Below are 18,108 nucleotides of genomic sequence, written 5' to 3'. Positions count from 1 at the left end.
TGCTTTTCAATTTTTTAATTAGATTAACGGTGAGGTTTAAACTCGAAACCTTTGGCTCTGATACCATGTTAATAACCATTTACTCCAAAAGCTTAAGCTATTAGAGAAGGTGCAACTTTAATATTTATATCCTTCAACATAAACAATTTTAAGGAGAGTTTCTATCTTACACGGATTATTTATTTATTTATTTTGTCTTGGAAATTAACACCCACACATGCACTTGAATGCACTTGAAAAGACTCAAACTTTTATCTTTCACTTTAAAGTTGCAACTTGTATACCTGGCAATATTCAAAGATGAGTCAAGAAATATAAAATAAAAATAATAATAAAAAGGAAAAAAAGAAAAAGATATTTTGAACAATTTTAGGGCGAGTTTCTATTTTACACGAATTATTTATTTATTTATTTATTTTGTCTTAGAAATTAACACCCACACATGCACTTAAAAAGGCTCAAACTCTCTTCCTTTCACTTCAAAAGAGAGAAAGTACCAGTAAGCAACAATTTTTTTTTTTTTTAAAATTATTTTATGGATTTTAATCATTCGATAATTGTAATTTAATTGATGTAAGAAATTGGCTCAAAATCAACTTGTATAACAACATTTCAGAAAATTGTGTAATTGAAATTACATGATTTCAGACAATCATAACTCGAACGCATAGGTAAACGATTATTTTTATTTATGTGTCGAGTTGTGAGTGAACGAAATTATGTAATCTCAGAACATGTAAAAAAATTTCGTAGAATTAAAACTGTCTTTTTGTACCATCAGATCAGCTAAGGTGATATAAACTCTTCTCCTCAAAAAAAAAGAAGAAGAGAGAAGCGGTTCAAGCTCTAAAAAACAGGAACGTAGTGTACGGGCATGTTGCTTAACAACCAAAAACAAAATTCCAAAAACAAAAAGGTCATTTTTCTCATGCTCCATGTCCTCGCATACCCTCCTCTCTTGTGGCATAAAATTTAGAGAATTTAAAATTTAGATCATAACACAACCCTTCAGTGAATGAAATGCCACGAATATGATAACTGACTCATATCCATAAAGAGAATAAAATTAATCTCCTTTTGTCGAATAGAAATGAAGCTCAAAATGGACAAAAATAATGGCACCATTTAACTCTTCATATATAAATAAGGTCACAACAAACCAATAACAAAAAAAATGGTGTTATCGAAAGGACACATACATAGTCAGCAGAAGGAAAAAAATGCCCCCATCAATATCTCTTAGGATTTGACCCATAATTGAAAAACCCAATCCACTATGATTATTTTCTTTACATTATTAATATTTCTTGGGATTGGGCTCATAATTGAAGAACATTAATCACTAAAATAATGTCATATTCAATTTTTTTACATTATTTTTCACCGATAGAAAAAATTAGAAGAATGTGACCGTCGAAATGGTCCAATATAGCTGCTCCAATGTAGTTCACGCAACACTTTTCCATCTCATGGTCCATTTAATTGAGCTTACCTACCAAAACAATATTAAATTATCTTTGTGATCATTCAATTTTAGTGTGGTCAACTGTACAAACCATTCTTTACACCACTTAATCACTTATTGATTCTCTTAATTTGGATTAGAAAAATGAAGCAGAATTTGGAAAGAACAATACTTTGTGATATAGGACTCGGAATCGTGTAAGCTAGTGGATTAGACTACTACTCTTTTCAACGACTCTCTTCTATTTTTTGTACTCACATAAATTTATCTCTTCTGAGACTTGAATCCCTGACCTCTCTTTGAGAAGTAAAAGACCGATACCGCTAGGCCACTGATTCGTTGGTGACTCTCCTCTTTTCTATGATGGAAAAGTTAATGGAACCAGTTTCCTTTAGCATTTGTACCAAGATTCCTTTAAAATGAGGGGTCGGTCAACCTATTGGAGTATGATATAATTATTTACGACAGAGTTTTTCCTTTTTCTAATCTTTACTATCTTGATCGTCGAAATGTACTATGCCAGTACCACATCATTAATTGATCATATTTGTGGATAAATTAATCAATCAAAAAAATTAGACAAGTTGACATAATCACCTCATCTAGGTTATTTAAAAAGTTAAATCACAACTTAATCAACTGTTAGCTTCTGTACCGCATAACTCACACATAGGGATGGCAATGGGGGCGGTTTTGGGCGGGGTGTACCCTCTCCTACTCTCGTAACCGTTTAGAAACCCTTACCCCATCCCCGCCCAAAACGGGGGCCTTTCACCCCATCCCCGCCCCGTTTAACTTTTTCACCCCGCGGGTACCTGCCCTGCCCCGTTTAATTCCAGATTTCTCTTTCATTTTTTATTTTTTTCCTTCAAATACAATTATACAACTATTGAAAAAATCTATAAAAAATGGGTAATCAATAATTTAACATAAAATTCAAGGGTATGAGCGTTTTTAGTTTTTAGGGTTCTTCTGCTCTCTAGAGCGAGTGAAAAAAATGAGTGAATATGATCTAAGGTTTCTAAAGCTAATTATATATACTAATAAAATACGGGTAACTTAGTAATTTACCTACCTAAAAGGAGCGGGGCAACCTCTCCCGCCCCCGCTCTCGCCCCGAACCCGCACAAGTTTTTATTAGTGAAAATCATCCCTGCCCAAATAAGTTAAATGATCCCCCAAAATTGCTATAAATGGGGCGGGGTGGGGCGGATACTCGTCTCCGCAGGTCAAATTGCTATCCTTACTCACACACATCATTCTAGGTCGTGGTAGAATCTTGCCAAAAAAAAAAAAAAAAAAATTCCCGGTAAAAGGATAAGAATGGAAAGAACAATAGTTGCCTCCATGGCTTCTACCAAAAATTTCAGTATACATTATTGAAATATGAGCAAATGTTGCTAATTTTTCCATTGAATATGTGCTGAGACTATTTAAATTTTTTTTTTTATTTTTTTATTTCTTAATTGATACTTAGACATCTCTCTTAAGGAATTATTTAATCCTAAGAGGTTTCAAACATTAAACCTGATGCTTCCTGAAGGACTACAACCAGTGCGAATTTCTTACTCACTTGAGCCAAGTAGCTAACCCATTGGGAGTAATTTTTCCTTTTATTTTTTACAAAATCTATTGTAAAACATAAATAAATAACTTCTATTTCTTTCATAAAATTTAACAATTTTGGGGGTCATTCTGAATCAATTATTGGGTCAAGGTCAAGGATAAAGTATTGATTGCAAAAAGATTGAAGAAACTTTCTTGACCATTTCTATGTCTCTTCACCTCTCAAGTTGGGAAATTGCTTTTTCGACTAATGAATTAAATAATTCCAAGTTGGAAAATGTTGTAAGTTAGGCATTTTTGAATATAACAATGGTAACGTGGAAGTTGAAAACAACGTTTAAGAAGAAGCAAACGACATATGTCTCTATTTAACTTTTTAACTTTCTATGCTTACATAATTAATTGTACACCATCTTGCTTAATGCTACAGTCAAACAAAGCCACATCTTTTATGTGTATAATTCCACCTCTACTATATAATTAATAAATCATAATTGTCAATTATAATATATTATACAAATTATGTTAATATATTATGGGAGTTATGCTTTGTGATGATCGCACTTGTCCTGCCGAAGAGATGCATTTCATTATTAAAATCAATTTATGCAGCAACTGTCACAACTGTTGACAGCAATGCTGAAATTATACAAATATTTATAAGTTTAAGAGCAATGATACAGAGTTCGAACATTTAAAATAAAACGTGAAAAGAGTTGGTGGACTCCACAATAGCACATTAGTGCGGGGCCATCAACTCCTCTCATGTTCAGTTTTAGAACTTAAGAAGACAAACAATTTTCCATAAGCCAAATAAAGATGTGCTTAGAGCTATTTGTGCTAAAAAAAAAAATTCTATACAACCTCTAAGTTTTATCTGCGAGCTAAGTAGATCAACAATGTATTTCACTTGAGTATACCCCCTCTAACTTAGAAGTACTTTTTCGCCGTTTAAAATAAAATGTGACGTGTTGAAGACAAGTGGATGCGTGTATATATTATTTACTCATTTATCAAGATAGAGAACAAAAAGATATATTTTGTGTCACTGTTAAAGCAAACAAATTCTCAGTTTTTATCTATTTAGACCTAGATTAACAACGAACATTGATTTTCAGCTCAGATGTAGATGTTTTCATTTTAAATTTTTACCATTTCTGTCAAATCTCATCATTCAGTTTTTTATTGGATCGATTAATATAGGACGTTAATACTCGCCCAAATGTGAATGTCTTCATTTTAAAAAAAAATCATATTTCTGACAAATCTCATCATTCATTTTTTTATTCGATCTAGATCTCACAAATTTCAATCAAATCTCATTTTTTTATACCTAATTGATAATCAAGACGAAAATGACAAACATTTTTAAAACATAGAACTCTCCGTTCTTTTTTGGCATGTTTCACGTGGCCCACTCTCACTTGAAGTACTCCAAACTTAAACCTCTACTTTAAAACATACGTAAAAGAAAAATCACTGAACTACTACCCTTAATTTCATAACAATGTATCTTAGATGACATGTAGTGGATTAAAGTAAAATACGCGTTATTCTTTTAAGACCTTATGAATTTTGAAACCGGGAAAAAAAATACATGGTAAAATTTAGTTGCATAAGGTATTTAACACTGTTAATTAAACATTAAGATTTGTTAGTGCTAAATTTAATTAACTTTTGGCCATTAGATTGATATATAATAGGGTTGAGGGCCCTCTGAATATTTAAATTAAGGTCTCAATTATTTGATAAGGATTGAACAACTCATATTGGATGATGGATTTGCCATCCTTTGCTTGTTTGTGTTGGTGGTGCAGCTAGCAACTGACACACTCCATAACCGACTACATTCATCTTGTTAGGATGCAGAATCATTATCGTCTTTGTGATCTTCATCAATATATATTGTCCTACATTTCAATCAAGAAAGTTTATCACTGTTAAAATATATAAAAAAATTAAAAAACAGATATAAGATAGAATATAACGTTGGTTTAGCCATTAGAGCTTATATTCACTACACACAAAGTTCAAAGGGTTACATCCTTTTTTATTATGAACTCTCTTAATTGTGTTTACGAATACCCACCTCTATGATAGGTGGGTTAGAAAAGACTTGTAAATAAAGAATAGCAAAGACTTGTTTTACAAGTATTCTAAGTTTACAAAAATATGATTATAAATGAAAGACTTAAAAGAAAGTCAAAAGACAAATATGGTAACAACCAATTAGTGAAAAACTTGTTACTCAAGTATAGTAATTTTTTAAAGATTTGGTGAAGATATACGCAAGTGAACATAAGGTCGGTAAGAGTGCAGAACATGATTCTCAGCACTTCATAAAAAATTCGGCATATAGCCAACAATATGCATTTAAGCATACAAAAAATAACTCTGCAGTAATAACAAGATGAAAATATATGATGATATTTGGTGTAGAGGTTCTTCTGATGATATGGTTAGAGAGAGACTCCTTTGAAGATGTCACTATTAAGTTCACATGAAGAAGAAATTCACGAAATGATGCAACGTGCAAAATGATGGCAAAAAATCAACAATTTTTGCCTAACACTTTAATAATTAATGGAGAGAAAATCAATCGAGATGAAATGAGCGGAAGAATGATCTAGAGTATGGTACAATAAACCTATTCTGATAGGTAGTATCATGTTAAAATATATAAAAAAAAATTGAAGAGAGAAATAAGATAAAATATAACGTGGTTCAGCCACTAAAGCCTACATCTATGGACACAGAGCCACTAAGGGTTGTATTTTTATTATTTAGATCTATACATTGCTTGAGTACAAGGAGCCTATATATAGGCATGGTAAAAATAAGAACATATGAAAAATGTACAATAATCAAAAGAGACATCATAATTGGTGAAGAATTTTCCTCCACAATTATATAAAAACAACTATTTCATTTCAACGGATAAAAAATATTCTCATTACTATCATCGTGTCGTATATTTCAAAGAATAATCTTATTAGCAAACGTCACTTATTCAGTAGAAACAACTATTTCAATCCAATGGATAAAATTTATTATTTCGGGAAAAAAATAAGTTCTTAAGGTGAAAATGCTTTTGTGATAGCTTGCACCCATAGTTAATATTATCTCCCTTGTATTTAATAATGAAGAATAAAGCTCGTGGGACATGGATATATAATTATTTTAGTCACACAACTAACACGATGTATTATTTTAATTACACAACAAAAGAATTTTAGTTACACAACAAACATGATATATTATTTTAATTACACAACAAACATACATAATTTGCCATTCAATAAATGAAAGAAAGAAAAACATACATAATTTCTACTCCTTGATCTCTTTTTCTAATCAATCAGCATGTGCGACCACCTATGCTTGATGCTACTCAATCTACAAAATCTAAAAGTCTACTATTCATTTGGTAGCCTATTATTATTATTATTATTATTATTATTATTATATATTTTCTTACATTGAGAAAACATAGAAAAAGAAATTAAGCAATACAAAACCAAATAAAATTGTGACAAAATTTCAAAGCACAACTTGTATTGAAATACCTTTCGCAACCTATAATTTATTTAATAACCTAAAAAAAAAAAAACCCATAATTTATCATTATTATTATATTGTTGAAGGCTTAAAACTTCTTTCAATTTTTATTATGCTATATTTGGTTGGAGAGAATGATTGAAGGGGGATGGATGAGAGGGGATGCATTGGAGGGAAGGAAAGAGAGGGGGGAAACAATGAGGGATCAATACTTCATCCCTCTTTCCTTAATATTTTTCTATCCGTCCACTTTTGGAGGGAAGAGGGGAGAGAAAGAAGCCATAACTACCTATAAATTTCTAATTTAACATTTTTAAAAATTTTGAAATGAATATCTACATTTTATAATTTTATATAATGAGGATGTATTGGTAATTGAATATAAAAACTTTCTTTTAATTCCTTTCAACCAAACAGAAAAAAAGTATCACTCCGTTCATCCCTTCTACTATCAATTCCAGTCAACCAAATAAAAAATGGGGACACATTCTTTCCCTAAAGATATTTCATCCATCCCTCCCTTATCTCTTCCATCTATTTTTTTCACTTTCCAACCAAACTAATAGGAAAAATAAACCTATCTTGACCTAACAATAGAGGTAACTAAGTGTTGACCAGCCGCCAGATTTTTTCCGTATCGACGATAATATTTTGTTATTAGGGGTAACGATTTCCATGGATAAGAATGATAACAAATCTTATGCAGGATAAGATTTCCATGGGGATGATGACAAATCTTATCAAGAATAAGATTTCCATGGGATAAGTTCCATGGAATAAGGATGATGAAATTCCCTTATCGAGAAGAAGAGAAGCGACGATAAAAAGGACGACGACTCGGGAATAAGGTACAACGAAAAAACTATTATTAAATCCCTGCCTTCTTTTTAGACCTCCGGTGACTAACTTGATCGTCGGAGAGCTCTTGGCAGGCACCACACCGGTGCTGTGAAGGTTCATAGATCTTCTCCTCTTTCCCTTGCAAGTAAACGGTGTCGTATCGGACCGTGTGAATTTCACCCTCAACAGTTGGCGCCGTCTGTAGGAACGACGATTCTCTTGAATCAATTAATTACTCTGTTGGGTATATACGTTTGCAGTCCGGTATGGTTACTAAAGGAACACCGTCGCAGGGATCTGGTCAAAGGGTAAAGTCAGGTGAAAACCTGGACGTCCCAAACAACCAGACACGGCTTGCAGCGTTGGAACTGCAGGTCCAAACTCTGAGTCAGGTTATGGACCAGTTGATCCAGCAAAATGCAACGCTCCTGCAATATCTTGTTCCACCGGTTCAACAAAACTTGCCACGACAAGATCCCTCAAATCAAAACGGAGGTAATGGGAATCTTGAAGAGCAGGATAATCATCCGCCCCCCGCCCCCCCCCCCCCCCCCCCCCCCCGACCAAAATGAGACTGAAGTGGAATAAAGCCTGGTGGGAACCCGACATAGAGAGGTAGTCCATCCATCTCTCCCACGGAGTTCCCGACTTCCTGAAAGCACAGCTTTCTGTCTTAAGGAAAAGACAAAGAAAAGTACCTATCTCGACCTGCAGATCGAGGATCTCAAGGGGAAAATGGAAGATGTAATGCAGGCTCTGAAAGGGAAAGGTCTTGCCGCCGTAAATGACTTGGTACAAGGGACCAACTTGCCGTTCAGCCCCGCCGTTATGAAATGTCCACTACCTAGCAAGTTCAGGATGCCCTCGTTCGAAAGCTTCGATGGGACCAAAGATCTCCTCGATCACCTAGAAACTTTTTAAGCTCTTATGCATTTACACGCTGTGCCAGACGAAATCATGTGCCGAGCTTTTCCCACTACACTTAAGGGATCAACAAGAGTTTGGTTCAACAAGCTGAAGCCAGGAACCATCAACACCTTCGAAGAACTGAGTAAGCAGTTTGTGAGCCATTTCATTGCAGGTCAGAGGCATAGGAGGCCGGCTACCTACCTGTTTACCATGGAGTAACAAAAGGAAGAGTCGATTCGGGAATACATCACCCGATTCAACGCAGAGATGTTGCAGGTAGAAGAAGTGGACGACAAAGTAGCTTTGACCGCTTTCATAAGAGGACTCCAAACCTCCAGATTCTTGCTCTCCTTATCAAAAGAACCTCCCACCAGTATGATAGAGTTGTTGATCAGAGCGCAAAAACATATTAACGCTGAAAACACTATGAGTGCACGGAAGGAAGGAGAGGACAAGAAGAGGCCCGTCCCTCTCGCCAGGGATGAAAATAATACCAAATATAAAAGATTGTTTTTCAGCCAGAGCAATAGCACATATCATGAGAAGGACTCAGATGAATATACCGACTAGAAATTGTCTCACGGCTGAAATTAGCCTTATCAAGTCATTCACAATAAAGTCTGGGGGCATCTTAGTTAATCATTTTAAATGGAAGGTAGCTCCCTCACGTGTTATCTTATTTTTAATAAGCCTTGAGGCAATAATGGTCTTTAATAAAATTTCTTTCAGTTGTCTTGACTCTTGGTCAATTATCTTTATACGTGCAGTATCCCCGTACTATAAGGGATAGTAAATGAGTGTCCTGTATTACAAGGACCTGGGCTGAGTGAATCCCGTAATCCGTATCCCTGTAGTATAAAGGATAGTAAATGAGTGTCCTGTATTATAAGGACCCGGGCTGAGTGAATCCCGTAATCTGTATCCCCGTACTATAAGGTATAGTAAATGAGTGTCCTGTATTACAAGGACCCAGGCTGAATGAATCCCGTAATCCATATTCCCGTAATATAAAGGATAATAAATGAGTGTCCTGTACGATAAGGATCCGGGCTGAATGAATTCCGTAATTAATATCCCCTTACAATAAGAGATAGTAAATAAAAATCCCTTACTAAAGGAGTGAGTTAAGTAAAGCTCATAAAGTTCAATTCCCTTATTAAATGAGTGACGACCTGAGTAAAACTAGTACCTAGGGGCAAAGTACCCAAGGGTACAAAAACTAGTACCCAGGGGCAGAGCACCCTAGGGGAAGATTACCCAAGGGTACTAAAAATAGTACACAGGGGCAGAATACCCAAGGGTACCAAAACTAGTACCCAGGGACAGAGTACCCAAGGGCAGAGCACCTCAAGGGAAGATTACCCAAGGGTACTCAAAATAGTACCCAGGGGCAGAGTACCCAAGGGTACCAAAAATAGTACCCAGGGGCAGAGTACCCAAGGGTACTAAGAATAGTACCACCCAAGGGAAGCGTACCCAAAAAAAAAAAAAAAAAAAAAAAAATGTTACTGTTCATATGAACAATACCTGAGGGAATTGTTCCCGGGGCAGAAAAAAATAAAAATAAAAAAATAAAAATTCTTACATTCCTAAAGTTAGACGAGCAAGCTTTAGAATGGGGGGCAACTGATAGGGAAAAATAAACCTATCTTGACCTAACAATAGAGGCAACCAAGTGTTGACCAACTGCCAGATCTTTTCGGTGATCAACGATAATATTTTGTTATTAGGGGTAATGATTTCCATGGATAAGAATGATGACAAATCTTATGCAGGATAAAATTTCCATGGGGATGATGACAAATTTTATCAAGGATAAGATTTTTATGGGATAAGTTTCATGGGATAAGGATGATGAAATTCCCTTATCCAGAAGAAAGGAAGCGAGGACGAGGACTCGGGAATAAAATATGACGAAAAAAACTATAAAATATGACAAAAAAACTATTATTAAATCCCTGCCTTCTTTTTAGACCTCCGGTGACTAACTTGATCGTCGGAGAGCTCTTGGCAGGCGCCACACCAGTGCTGTGAAGGTTCATCGATCTTCTCCTCTTTCCCTTGCCGATAAACATTGTCATATTAGACCATGTGAATTTCACACTCAACACAAACTAAGCATAAAAGACATAATAATAGTCTTACACACATCCCACAAATGTATTAATTTGATTTTTATTGAGTTGGATACGAGCTTGCCGGTACTTGAACTTCCGAAAAGTATAAAAAAAATCTTATTTTATTCTTTGTACTCTACGTAATAATACATCTCATTTATTTTTTACACAATTATCTTTTGTATCCAAATGGTATGACTTTTGAAAATCATCATGCATGAGATTATAGAGCAAACCATTAGAAAATCTGTTCATTCCTATTGATATATATATATATATATATATATATATATATATATATAGACAGAGAGAGACACATACACATTACATATAATTTTATAGTCTTGGCTTGGAAAGATCAAAATTTGAAAACCTTACGAATAAAATTGTTAGATAAGGTGCATGAAAGTCAATTAATCTCCCTCTGTTAAGATATTAAGCTTTCTTTAATTGTTTGGGATTTGCTTAAATATGACTTTTGTGGGGTAAATAATATTTGTTAATTATGACTTCTAAAGTTATACTCATCCAAGATTCCTTTGGAGTTTGTAATTTTAAACAATCAAGCTACTGAATTAGTTTTAAGTGCTACCAAACTTTGCAGTTTCTAAAATGATTAAAATATTATTTCTGTTTCACCATTCATAATGAAACTTGTTGTATCAAGTATCATGTTTAAAAGTCAATATATTCATAAAAAAATCAAGGAATTGTTAATGTCGTTGTAAAATTTTTCTACTTAGGATTTTTTAAAAATAATTAAATTTAAGTAATAATGGTAAATTTTTGTAAATTTGATTTTAAAAAATGTATAAAAAAGTCCATAAAAATGGTATGAATTTTTAAAAGTTTATTTTAACAACAAAAAGGACATTAAATATATTTCACTAATAAATGGAAAAATTAAGGAAAAATAATTCATTACTAGTGGACTTGGGATCCTCATTGACATTGTTCTACCTGTATTTTCTTTTGTTATTTTTCAATAATTTCATTGCATGTTTATTTGGTGAGACCATGAAGACGCTAGGAACGTTCTGTGCAATTATTATCATGATCATATAATAATAAATTGTGCAAAAATAATAATAATGAATTTATTATATTCTGGATAACATATATATATGGAACGGTTCTATGGTTTCTATCATCTATGTCATATCTACATTTGAATTTATAATAATATAATTATTTGTTCCCTTTTGTGTGGGATGTCTTCAGATTCATTTTGAACTCATCTTGTCATCTACCAAATAGACATGCCCCATGCATATATTTTAAAACTATTGACACACATAGAGTAAATTAGTAGTTTGCTCATGTCAATATAGCCTTATTTTATGTATTATTAATTTAAGTCAGAGTGTAAAAACGGGATTGAGTACGAGAGCGGAAGTGTAAGAGCGATATAATCTAAATCATACAGAATTAAAATAAAAGTAAGAATGTACACGGAACACGAAAATTTGTACGACGCGAAATGTGAAAGCTTTATAAGAATTGTTTGATTTAGGTATTAACAAATAAAAGGTTAATTTTGAATTTAGTGTCCCTTTGAATATATTGTACCTTTTAATAAAGAACTGTCAAAGAGTGTTGTTACTTGTTGAAAACTCGGATTATTTTTAAGAGTACAATATATAAAGTACTATTTATAAATAATTTACTTCCAAAAATCAATATTTTACTTCCATAAATTATTTTATGTCTATTCTCTATGTAATTCAAAAGATACCAATTCTTACCAAAAGTTTAGAAAGTCAAATTACATTGAAGAGAGAAATGCCAATTAAAACCCAAATAAACTTTATAAATTGATATTACTTTGAGATTGTTAGCATTTAAAATTTTTAAGAGCATTTCCAACTATATATATATATATATATATATATATATATATATATATATATATATATTTGTGTAAATTTGATGTGTCATAATAAATTTATTCAAATATTTTGAATTATATTATTTTATACTTTTGTGTAAAAATATATTCCCCTAGCCAACCAGTGTCATGGCGGACCCACATAATTTTTCCAAACTTACTTAATATAGGGTTAATATAGGGTTGATTCGTTAATGGAATGTGAAAGATGGAGAGAAAACAAATATGCTGATGTAGCTGTGGCTGTGTATCTTAACAGACATCTAGAAATGCTCTAAGAGTTAGATTCTAACTTTTATGTTTTTAGGTAATCGGGATACACGGGGATTGAGTGACTTACCACTAGAGCTAATTCCTTAAGGTTAAATTTTAAGGGTAATTGTAAATTGAGAATTTTTTTTTAATAAATTATTTAAAAGTATTTAGTGTCTAGTGATAAGTGAAATCACTGTCACTTAAAATTTTGTCTCATTTTAAATATTAAATATACTTAATTGGATAATCATTTAGGATTAAGAATTAAATTGAGTAATCAAACAACAACTTAGTCCACTTGGTTTGATTAAGTGATACTCTAAATTCTAAAGTTATGCTATGTTTTGTAAAAGAGAAAGAAGCAAGGGAGAGAAACAAGAAATGAATGCAACATACATCTAATGTTGGTTAGGTGGAGGGAGACGAAAAATTGAATGGATTAGAGTATGATGATGATCTTCGGTGGATCTACCAAATTTTGCTTTCATCTACCGGTAGCTATTAGTTCAAATTGCATGAACTCTCATTTTTAAAGAAAGTTGATGGATTTGAGGTTGACATGGGTTGTGTGATGTGCTTTTGTCCAAAACCGGAGTTAAAAAAAATAAAAATAATTCTTCAATAAAACTAAAAGGCATCATTAACCGTTAAATTTTGAATGCGGAAATAAGAAATGCAAATAGGAAAAGGGAAAAGAGAAATATGGAGAACTCACTCGCCTAGCAGCACGACGTTTGTATTGCTCTCCCTGTTCCCATTTCGCTCGCCGCTACTACGGCTTTTGCTTTCTTTTCCTTTGGCTACTAATCAGTTCGCCAGGTTGTCTCTTGCCTGCCCATGGATTCAGCAGCAGTTCAAAAGGTTGACCTATTGCTTAAGAATAAGAAAGAGGAACCTCATGTAATAAGAAATGCAAATAGGAAAAGGGAAAAGAGAAATATGGAGAACTCGCCTAGCAGCACGACGCTGCTTGTATTGCTCTCCCTGTTCCCATTTCGCTCGCCGCTACTACGGGAATCGCTTTTGCTTTCTTTTCCTCTGGCTACTAAGATGTTTCAGTTCGCCAGGTTGTCTCTTGCCTGCCCATGGATTCAGCAGCAGTTCAAAAGGTTGACCTATTGCTTAAGAATAAGAAAGACAATTGGGATTTTTTTGGAAATTGGATGCAGTTACCAATTCATGATCTGGCATGAGAAAGACATCACTATACCACCTATGGATCAAAAGAGAGGCTATGTTGGTTAGTCATCGTTGTACTTACATGGGTTTGGTCTGCCGGAAAGTATAACTACCGATCTGCCGGAAAGTATAACTACCGATCGCAGTTCACATATACATCGTTCGGCACTAAGACTTACATCCATGTAGAAAAAGCCACTAAGGGCTTGAGGTACCATGATTAGTGGAGGATTTTGCTCCACCTATTTATAATTGGAAGGAAATGATCGAATTACCATGATTGGTGAAAGATTTTGCTCCACAATTATTTAGAAATATTTATATATTTCAACACTTGCCCTCAAGTTGAAGTATGAATCACATGAATGCCTAACTTGCTAAAAAATAAGCTTTGAAATATGATAAAAAGGTGTCCCGAACAAAACCGAAATAACGCCGCCAGGAAAAGCCGAAACTAAACCGGGAAATGGCCGAAAGGAAAATTGCCAGAACAACGCTGGGAAAAGCCTGAGCAAATGAATGTGAAGACATAAAGAATATGTTCCATGATAATAATTCCAATACCCCCCTCAAATTTTAGATGGCATTACAAGAACAACATGGCTATGATATTATATTAAATTTTAAATGCAAAAATAAGAAATGCAAATAGGAGAAGGGAAGAGAGAAATATGGAGAACTCAGGTATATACATGGTTCGACACTAAAACCTACATTGATAGATAAAAAGCCACTAAGGCCTACATTTTTATTATTGAGATCTGTATATTCCTTCAGTACAAGGAGCCTATATATAGGCATGGTAAATATAAGAATATATGGAAGGTGCACAATAATCAAAGGAGGCACCATGATTGATGGAGGATTTTGCCCCACCGTTATATAGAATTATTTATAATAAAAGGAAATTGACCAGATCACCATGATTGGTGGAGAATTTTGCTCCACTGTTATATAGAAATATTATAATGAAATGAAATTGACCGGATCACCATGATTTGTGAAAATTTTGCTCCACCGTTATATAGAAATATTTATAATGAAAGGAAATTGACCGGATTACCATAATTGGTAGAGAATTTTGCTCCACCGTTATATAGAAATATTTATGGTAAAATGAAATTGATCGGATCACTATGATTTGTGGAGAATTTTGCTCCACAATTATATAAAAATATTTATATATTTACATATTTCAACATTAACTTTATTTATTAAGTCAACCTTATATTATAAGGGGTATATAGAGAAAGAAATACTTCTTGTTCGATAAAATTAAAGGACTTCCCTATATTCCTTATAAAATTTTAGTATACTTGTGTAGTAATAAAATTGAAAATTTATCTGTTTGATCCCATCCTACCAAACAACAGAAGTGCCGTCAAATTGTTCCTTTCAACACAACTAAACAAAACAAGAGGACACTTTCCTTCTCTACCATGATCCTGTTTCCTTCGGTTCACTTTTTTATACAATTCCGATTCATGGTTGGTTTCTTGTTGCAACAAGGAAAATGAAAAAGTGGGATAAAAAGAAAATGAAAAAGTAAGATAAAAAGAAAATGACTTTTTTGTATTTTGTACCTGTACGTGTGGTCATTTGGTTCAAAATCAACTATCAAAGCCACATCAAAGAAAATGACTTTTTAAAAAATATATATATATATTCTGAAAAAAAAAAAAAAAAAAAACCGATCAAAGCCACGTCAGCATGGTTATAAAATTCCAGTGTCCCAGTTGTGTACGCGTTGACGGTGGAAAAAATGCAGTTCATTTTTCACATTTTCTGATGTCAAATTTATTAAATAAATAAACAATGCTGACTCAGCACGTAGAATTCTAACTGGATAAAACCTGTTAATAGCGTGCTAAAATCACACACTTCAGAGTAAGAAAATTTTGATTCCTAAATCCCAAAGTGACTAGATATCCAATCACTCCTTTGTCATAGATTTGACAAAACCAAATATATTGTAACCAGTAAACCATATATATATACATATATATATATATTTCTGATCTCTTGTTTCTTATGTGTTCGTTTGATTATTCATATGGATGAAAATTAATATAATATTTATTTTTTACTATCTATACAAATTTGAACTGAATAGAGTTTTATATTATATGATTTTGAAAAGAAAAATTTGCATAAAAGTGGTTCATATTCATAAAAAATATAAAGGGGACTGATAAATTATGCATGAACCATAAAATTATTATGCATGAATTATAAAATATATTACTTTCGCATGACAATTTTTATCCTAGAGTTGTCATTTAATGTTTCTTTGAGGGGGCTTAAAAAAAGATATTTTTAATAATTCAATAAAATATGAGTATGTTATCATAAATGAACTATATTCTACATATAAATATAAATAATTATTCTTGAAAACAGAAAATAAAAAGAATCTGACAACTAAAATGCAATCCTCCTTAATTTGTCTAATTTAAATATGAATATAAATAATAATAATAATTATTATTATTAATCCATTATTTTACTACTTAATTGCCAATAATTAATATAAATAATTGGGTATAGAATAATATTTGAAATCACGAGGGTAGTTTTGGTAAGTAAATCATTTTCTTTTCCCTTTTATACTATTCAAACTAATAAAATAATATTTTCTCACAACTTTATTGAAATTTTTTATTGCTAACCAAATGCATGCAGGAAATTTGATTTTTTGATCTTTCACTTTCACTTTCACTTTCATTTTCTATTATAAATTTTCGTCTAACCAAACGGACCCTATAGAGTAAAAAAATTAATTCACATTTTCTATATAAACCGTTAGATCAAATCTAACGGTCATATTTCAAACTCACCTTTAGCCTTTCCTTTTAACACAAAATCATTCTCACCCTATTTTTAGTTTCTATATTTAATTTTACTATTACCACATACATAACAATAAAAGGTAATTATTAACTCTCTTTCTTCATTTCTTCGTGTGTTGAATTTGAATTCATTGACAAAAGTGTAAACAAATAATTACTCTCTATAGATAAAGTTGTGACAAGAGTTTCACTCATTTTTTTTGGTTACCTTATTATTTCTAAGGTGGATTATACAGTCCTACCATAGTCAGTACATCATCATCATCCAATAATCAAATTCACAAATTCACAGATTCAATAATGAATTTCACTAAATGCCCAACTTCAAATTGAAATAGAAAGGATTTTTGTTCAAACTTTAAATGAAATTTTCTTCAATTTCAATAAATCAATTCCATATCACAAAATGCAATGTTACAGTATATTTGTTGGTAAATTTACTTATACTAGAGAAGTATATTAATTTACTTATACTAAGAATAATAAGATTTTTTTAGAAAAAAACTATAATATCATACTTTTGTTACAAAATTGAAAACTACAAGTATTGTTTTTCTTTCAAAGAAACATCTAAATAAAAACAATTTTTTAAGTAAAATATACTAGTATTATTTTTTTTTAAAGATTTCTATTTTTATTTTGATAATTACCTTTTATTGTTAATAGGTGATAATGGTAAAATTAAAAATAGAGTGAGAGTGGTTTTGTGTTAAAAAGAAATATCGTAGGTGGGTTTGAAAAATGACCGTTAAATTAAATCTAACGGTCTATATAAAAAGTGTGAATTAATTTTCTTGCTCCATAGGGAGTAAGAGATTATGATTCATATATGTATAAATATATATATTTACAAGAAAAAAAAGATAAAAAAAAGAAAAAAAAAAAAGAAAAAAAAAAAAGGTAAATTGTACAACATTGTTTAAAAACGACAAACAAGAGATGTTAAAATAATGACTCACGGTTCCATTCGGGTAGTTCATAACTACAAAGTTAATTCCCAATGATATACGTTTCACATTATGGGTTCAAAATGAAAAATGATAAAAACGATAAAGTTATTATTATTATTTTTTTTTTCAATTGACAAGAAATTTATGTACCCCTATTTTGTCCCTACAAAGATTACTCACCATTTTCAGATACTGCAGGCCAACAGCCATTAACAGCCTATCACTACTCAATATGAAATAAAGGAATCAAAGGGCCTCGTGGTGAAAATTTATTAGTTACAACATATGTAGTACGGTGCTTGTATCATCTAAGTCACACAATTTTCTTTTACGATTATTATTCTTACGCTCTAATTCTGTTTTTACTCTCACGTTCTGCACGCATTTTCGCTTCCTTCACTATTATTTGTGACTTAATTTTATTATTTTCGCATTCCTGTTCTCGTTCATGCTTTATGTAACTTAAGGTACAACCAATCAACAAATAAAACTATCGTAACCATTTTGTTTTTCGCCCTTGTGACCTAGTGGG

Source organism: Cornus florida, unplaced genomic scaffold, assembly GCF_030987335.1.
Source record: "Cornus florida cultivar Cherokee Brave unplaced genomic scaffold, ASM3098733v1 CherokeeBrave_3.0.0_Hap2_Chr05, whole genome shotgun sequence".
Classification (NCBI taxonomy): Eukaryota; Viridiplantae; Streptophyta; class Magnoliopsida; order Cornales; family Cornaceae; genus Cornus; species Cornus florida.
Note: the sequence above shows the minus strand (reverse complement) of the source record.